We start from the raw sequence: 7,317 nt of genomic DNA, 5'->3' as shown, positions 1-7,317 counted from the left end.
AGCGACTCATGACCATGGCCCTTGTCGCATGGCATAAGCTCACACTAAACTGCTACTAAACCCTTATATATAAGGAGCAAGGAACTGTAGCTTTATAGAGTAGTTTTTCTGTATCCTTTCGTACAAGACCTATAGGTGTAGAGAATATATCCTGGTGTTCTTATCATCCTAGCACTCCTATATGCCTCGTAGCGGATTCACACCTATTCTAGATATCTCTCTTCTTGCCTGCGTCGTTACATTATACAGAAAAACTTGTCCTAGCTAGTGACAGCCTCTAAATAATACCGCAACTTGTTTGTTTTAGATTACGCCTAAGAACCTAGTGGAATTAGAGTTAATTTACTACACACTAACGTAAACCCCCAGCACCCGGGCCAACCCAGCACCCGGGCCATTTCTTGCCAAGACCACAACTATTAATATTAACACGTAATGCCTTGCTAACAAGATATGTAATTATCTAAACAAGAGGGTAGAATTAATCTTGCCCTTTCTACTTTCTAATTACATAAATTTAAAAGCCTCTAAAGTGCTGCTTAGGCATTTAACATACTGTGTACAACCTTAAGTGCTAGGTATAGAGGCAGACTCTATATTAACAATAGACATAACGCACAATATAAGCTTATGCGCACTAAAGAGCAAACAATTATACAATATATTCTTAACCTTAATTCGCGAGGATTCGCGCCCTAGCTGTGCGAGGTGGCAGATATGGCCGACAAACTGTTGGGTGTACGCGGTGGACAGCCTGTTAGCAAGCACTGGGCTGAGCGCTTCGTAACGCGTTCAGCTGAGCTCAAGATAGCCTTTAATTAAGCTAAAGATAGGCAGAGGATGCTGCAGGAGGATCTAGAGACAATCAGCGCGTGGTTTAAGCTAGTAGAGGACACAAAAGCTAAATATAGCATACACAACCACAACATGCACAACTTTAATAAGACTAGCTTCTAGATAGGTGTTATTAGCTTAATAAAGGTTGTTATAGGCGCAGAGAGACGTAATTAACCTTAGCTTGTTCAGCTAGGTAATTGCGAGTAGGTAACAGTTATCTAGAGCGTCTGCGCTGCTAGATCTTGTACCCTGCCTTTTATTATCTACAAAGGACGCGTTCACATCTCTGCCTGGTACGAGGAGGCAGATATACCACGCAATTGGAAGCTCTCCGTCTCCGAGAGCGGCTGGACGAACAACGCGCTCGGCCTTGAGTAGCTGAAGCACTTCAACGCGCATACAAAGGCGAGCTAGGTGGGGGCGTACAGGCTGCTCATTTTAGACGGCCATAAGAGCCACCTTAACTAGGATTTTAAGGACTACTGCCTTAAAAACATAATCCTTACCCTCTACATGCTACCTTACTTATCACACATCCTCTAGCTGCTTAATATAGTCTGCTTCTTGCTATTAAAGTGCAAGTACTCTTAGCGCGTATAAGACTTAGTATATAAGCATGTCTTCTATATTAACAAAGAAGGCTTTCTCCCTACTTTTAAGGACATGTTTTTTAACATATTTATAGTAGAGAACTATTATAAGGCCTTTAAGGCAGCAGGGCTAGTCCCTCTTAACGCGCAGGTTGTGTTAGATTACCTTAAAGTGCGCCTGTGTACCCTACTAGAACCCCTCCTCCTAGAGACGCTGTAGCAGTTAAAGACTCTAAGCAATACCTATAAGTTTAGATCTTAGTTAAAGCTCCTACGCGAGTCTTTTACTTAGTTACCTATTACTGTGCAAGCAGGCTTCTCTTAGCTTGTTAGAGGTGGCGAGCTTATGCTGCATCAGAACGCGCTTCAAGCAGCCCAGATTACTGAGCTTAAAGAGCAATTAGTAGTAATGACTAAGCAGAAATCGCGCAAAAGGAAGCAGGTCTAGCAAGGTGATACTATAGAGTATGGTGAGGCAGCAGCTCAGGTGGCTGCAGAGGCCTCTGTAGCCGCTGAGCAGTTAAAGAAGGCTTGTGATAGTGGTGATTAAGAATAAGCTTAACTAGCTCTACAGCGCTGTAGAAACTGTAGAGGGACTAGACACAACGCGCGAACGTGCAAAAAAGATATAGAGGCATATTCTAAATTAGATATGAGCACAGTGTACGCAGGCTCTATGTTAAATAGCGATGAAATTGAAGAGTTGTAACGTGAGTTGGTACTGCCAAGCTTTTTTGGCCCGGGTGCTGGGTTGGCCCGGGTGCTGGGGGTTTACGTTATTACATATAGCATTTAGCTACAGTTAGGATACTAGAGATCTCCTAACAACTAAAGCCTTTAGGTTTAGAACTTCTAAGACAATTACGTCTAGATTACTTTAGAAAAGACGTGTTAGATAGCGCTAAGGTAGAGACTAGGAGACTACTAATAACCTACCTAAATTAGAGATAATACTAATGTTAGGCAGCAACACCTCTAGTTCTAAGGAACCTATAAGAAGATTAGCCTAAGTTTAGAGCATAGTAAATAAGGCCTCTAAACTACCCCCTAATTAAACCTTAGTAGCAAAGAATATAGCTAAAAGTAATTAAGAAGTAGATTTAGACTTAGATAAGATAGACCTAGTAAAAGAAGTTATAAGACTTTATACTAAAATCTCCTAACTAAGGGCTTCCTAATAACTATTAGACAACCTACTACTAACTACTAAATTAATCCTAACTATATCTTAATAGCTATTATAGTTCTAGTCTAAGACACCCCTAGACTATAATTTTAGGCAGAAGCTTTCTAAATATACCCTAAAGATTAATAATCTTAATAATAGAACTAGTCTAACCTTTAAATAATAGTAGGCCTCTATACAAGACTAATTAGAAATTAACACAAATTACTATTAGAGCGAGCGCGCTTGAATGGCCTTAGTATAGGGACATATAACAGGCCTAGCTAAAGAATATCTAGAGCCTTAGTATCTAGCTAACAGTCCTTTAGAGTTATTTTAGGATGCTAAAGAGATAATTGCCCTTCTTAAGTCCTATTTCATCACAGGAAATAAGAAGGCTAAGAGTAGAGCTGTATTTAACTAGCTTACTATAGACAAGAACAAATTATTCCCTGCGTTCAAAGCTTGTTTTCTCAGTGCAGCTATACATAGACAAGTACCTAGAACAGAGTGGTTCTACTACCTGTAGACTAAGGTTACCTTAGGACTTTGTGTGCCTAACCTAGGTTTTAAGAGGTAGTAGAATAATTTATTTAAACTTATAGTAGAGTACTTAACTGCGTTTAATATAGAGTAGAGCAACTAACCTAACCCTACAGGAATATTTAGATGTTCTAGTGCCCCTCTAACGCAGAGCCAAAATTGTTTTGCTTCAGACACTGCTAAAAAGGTCACACCTTCTAGAGATTACAATGCTTCGTCATCGTATCAACGTTAGCCAAGCAGAGCACTATCTGTACCTGCTCTGAGGGCCTTCTCTAAGACCCCTAGACCTGTTAAGGAATCCACACTAACACCAACACCTAGTAACTGCTATAACTGCAGTAAGCTAGGACACTATGCTAATGACTGCTAAGTCCCACGCGTACGCAAGATTAAGTTAGCTAGTAATAAGGACCTTATAGACGCCTCTAAAACACATAACTATAACACTAATAACCACAATTAGACAGGAAATAAAGAAGCCTAGGAGGAGTTCCCTTTCTAGGCCTAAACTATTATAACTTATCTAATCTTAATTTATCTTATTTATTTAGTAGTTTATATTTCCTTATTAAGTCTATTTTATACTTAAAAGGCCTTAGTGTCTGCATTAACTTATTAATTAATACTAGAGCTTAAGGACACCTTTTTCTTAACTCTAAAATTACTTCTTTAATTTCTTTAGCTCTTTAGATTCCTATCTAAAAGCTACCCTTTAAGATTTTAGTAAAAGGTTTTAAGGACTAGATTTTAACCCTAGTTATGTAGTATATCTAACTCTATATAATTATAGATAGTAGAAAGATACATAACTGTCCCTTTGTAATTATAGACTTAGGTTTACAAGACTGCATTATTAGAATCTAGTAGCTAAGAAGATTTAAGCTCTAGCTAGATTTAGAGCGTTCTTAACTTATTTAGCCTAACTAGTACCTAGCTATTTATAACCCTACTCTGCTAATACTTATGTCCCTCTGTTAAAATGTTATATTATAATATATTACTCTTAATATTTAATAACACAATAACTTATAGGAACAGGATAAGTATTAGAGAAGCTACAGCACACTAGTTATCTATTAAATTTAAGGATTACTCTACGCGCTAAAGAGTTAGAAGTTTACACCTCCTGTAATTCTAAGTTCACCTCTAGACTTGCAACAACTAACCCTTAAAACCCCTCTAAAGCCTTCCCCTTTACCTTCTATTACTCTTATTTCTATAACGTACCTCACGGACGAGTCGATCAACAGACGAGTCGATCACTTTTGCCAAGCCCTCACCAAAATCTGACCTATTATGGTTCACAACACCACACTTTAGCCCTGCAAAGTGCAGTACAGCCTAGATTACTATTCAGAGACCTCTTCTACATTAATCTTGCACGTTCGCGCGTTGTGTCTAGTCTGATTACACCTTCTACAGCGCCTTTGGCTCGGCTCACCCTCTTGAGCGCGCACCCGCTTCTTTGGCTTCTTCCCATCACTACGCGCCCCAAACTCCTTTAGAGCTGCTAGTCGCTGCCTATCTCCCACTATTAGGGTCCCCTCCTTCTAAACCCACTTTCTTTTGTGTGATTTTTATCGCGTTGCAGCCTCATTAGCTGCTTAAAGCTGACTAATTTCCTGTTAGGCTAAAACTAGCTTGTGCGCAATAATTGCTGCCCCCTTTAACACCTTCTTAAACGCCTCAACTATAGATGTGGGAGAGCTGTCTATATGCATCTAAATCCTTGTCTTCACCAGCGTCAATTGCAACCCAAGTTCTAGGGTGTTGCTAGGGGTCTGCGACTGCCAGGGCTTGTTGTTAATAGGCAATAGTGGTGATAGAGTCTGCAACTTTACATCAAGGCTGCTTATAACCTGTTCTAGCTTAAATAGGACTAATCCAGCGCCTTAGAACCCTCCTTAGATGTTGCTAGGAGTAAATACTACATTGTAGGCTGCTTTAAAGCATGGCAGGAACTCTGTCTTTGTAATGTGGTTAATCTAGTTGCACATGAGCATTTCAACTTAGCGCCTATACAACTTCTTTAAAGGGGCAAAACAACCCACATCAAGTGGCTGTAGAAGGTGCGATAAGTGAGCAGGCATACACAAGGTTACAATCTTGTTATCCTTGCAGTATTGCTAGAATTAGAGCGACTTGTGGCTCTCATGGCCGTCAATTACCAGCAAACAGTGTGTACCCACAGTGCGCTCCTTTAAATGAGTGTCAAAGTGCTTCAACCACTCAAAACCAAGCTTATTAGTAGTCTAGCTGTTATTAGAAACTCTAATAACCTAATCTTAGGGCAGGTCTTCCTCCTTGTACTAGCTAGAGAGGTGGTGGCGCGCCTTAAAGATAATAAAGGGCGGAATAGCCTATCCTTTAGCATTAATGCCCTGTATAACTGTTACCTACTCCTAGTTGCCTAGCTAGACTGACTTTGGCCTTCCTCGTCTCTCTGAAGCTGTAACAACTGCTCCTGAGGAGATCTAGCCTATCATGAAGCCTGTCTTGTCGAAGTTGTACGTGTCTTCATCCTGAATGCCATACTTAGCTTTGACGTTAGCTACTAGGCTAAACCAGCCCTGCAGGGCCTCAGGATCCTCACAGAGGGCTCTCTTGTAGTTGTACTTGCGATTAAACTTGACTTTAAGCTCTGGGTGTCGCTTAACAAACGTACTAGGCCAGTTTGCGCCAATAGGGCCCAGATTGCGCTCAGCGCGCAGAGAATTGGCCATAGCAGCCACATCTGCGAGCTGAGGGGCAAATCCTCGCTCATCTAGCTCAAGTATGTGCTTAACAATCACCTGCTCCTCATTGTTGTCTAACCCTTGTAAGTTAGGCATAGTATTACCTCTTGAAGGTCGTCCTGCGCGTTAATTGCTTAGTGTGGCTTAAGGAACGTTGTAGATAGCTGCAGCGCGTCGCTGGGAGAGAGTCGCGTCTTGTTTGAGAGCTTGAAGCGCAAGCTGTATCTAAGCTTCCTTTAACGCGTTAATATTAGGTTGTTGTTAAGACATTGGTATAGAAGAAGTACTTTGGTGGGGGCTTGGCAAAAGTGATCGACTCGTCCGTTGATCGACTCGTCCGTGAGGTACGTTAAATGCGTTCTATTTTAATATAAAAAGAAAAGAAAATAAATTCTTTACAACTAGTTTGTATAAGATAAACTAACTAATTTTAGACAAGAAACTAGAGGACAACCCTAAGAATACTGCGCTTGTTAACACACAACTTCTAGCTTATTACAACCTATATTAGGATATGTTTAACGTAGATTATCACCGAGCCAGCCATATCACCGAACTGGCCATTTTCTCTTAGCACGACTAACACAAGTTACTGCAACTACAACTACTTACTATTAAACAGTGACCTAGCATACTGCGTGCTTGCATTAGATTTAGAAGATGTTTCTGCACCCTCCTAGCACGTTTGTGCGTTGTGTCTAGTTTTGCTGCAGTTCCTACAGCGCTGAACAGTTGACTAAGCTCCTAGTTGACCACCTCCACCCTGAGTCTTCTTAGATGGCTGAGCTGCTACACACGCCTCAGCAGCTACCCGCGATGCTGCTGGGCCATACTCAAGTGTGCCACCATGCTGAATCTGCTTTCTCTTACGCGATTTTCTCTTAGTTATTACTGCTAATTGCTCTTCAAGCTCTCACATGCGGGCCTTAATAAGGACGTTTTTGTGCAGCATCTCTTTAGCCCCTTTTACAAGCTTTAAGAACCCCTCTTACGCTGCACTTAGTAATTATTAGAAGGAGTTGCTTATAAGCTTAGATTAAGACCTAAACTTGTGTGTATTGCTTGGCGTCTTAGATTGCCACAGTATTTTAGGTAGAGGTACTGCTAGTAGGGTATGCAGCCGCACTTTAAGGTGATCTAACACTACCTGCGTGTTAGTAGGAACAAGCCCTAATACCTTAAAGGCCTTTTAGCAGTTAACCTTTGTAAACACATTAAGGAACACGTCCCTAAAGGCTAGTAGGAAGCCTTCCTTATTAATGTAGAAGATGTGTTAGCATGCTAAGTCTTGAACATGTTAGGAGTACTTACGCTTTAATAGCAAGAAATAGACTATGTTAAGTAGCTAGAGGATGTGCAACAAGTAAGGTAGCATACAGAGAGTAAGGATTTAGTTCTCTAGGTAATAGTCCTTAAACTCCTAGTTAAGATAGCTCTTATAGCT

Source organism: Didymella exigua, assembly GCF_010094145.1.
Source record: "Didymella exigua CBS 183.55 unplaced genomic scaffold M421scaffold_58, whole genome shotgun sequence".
Lineage (NCBI taxonomy): Eukaryota > Fungi > Ascomycota > Dothideomycetes > Pleosporales > Didymellaceae > Didymella > Didymella exigua.
This window is presented reverse-complemented; position numbering follows the sequence as displayed.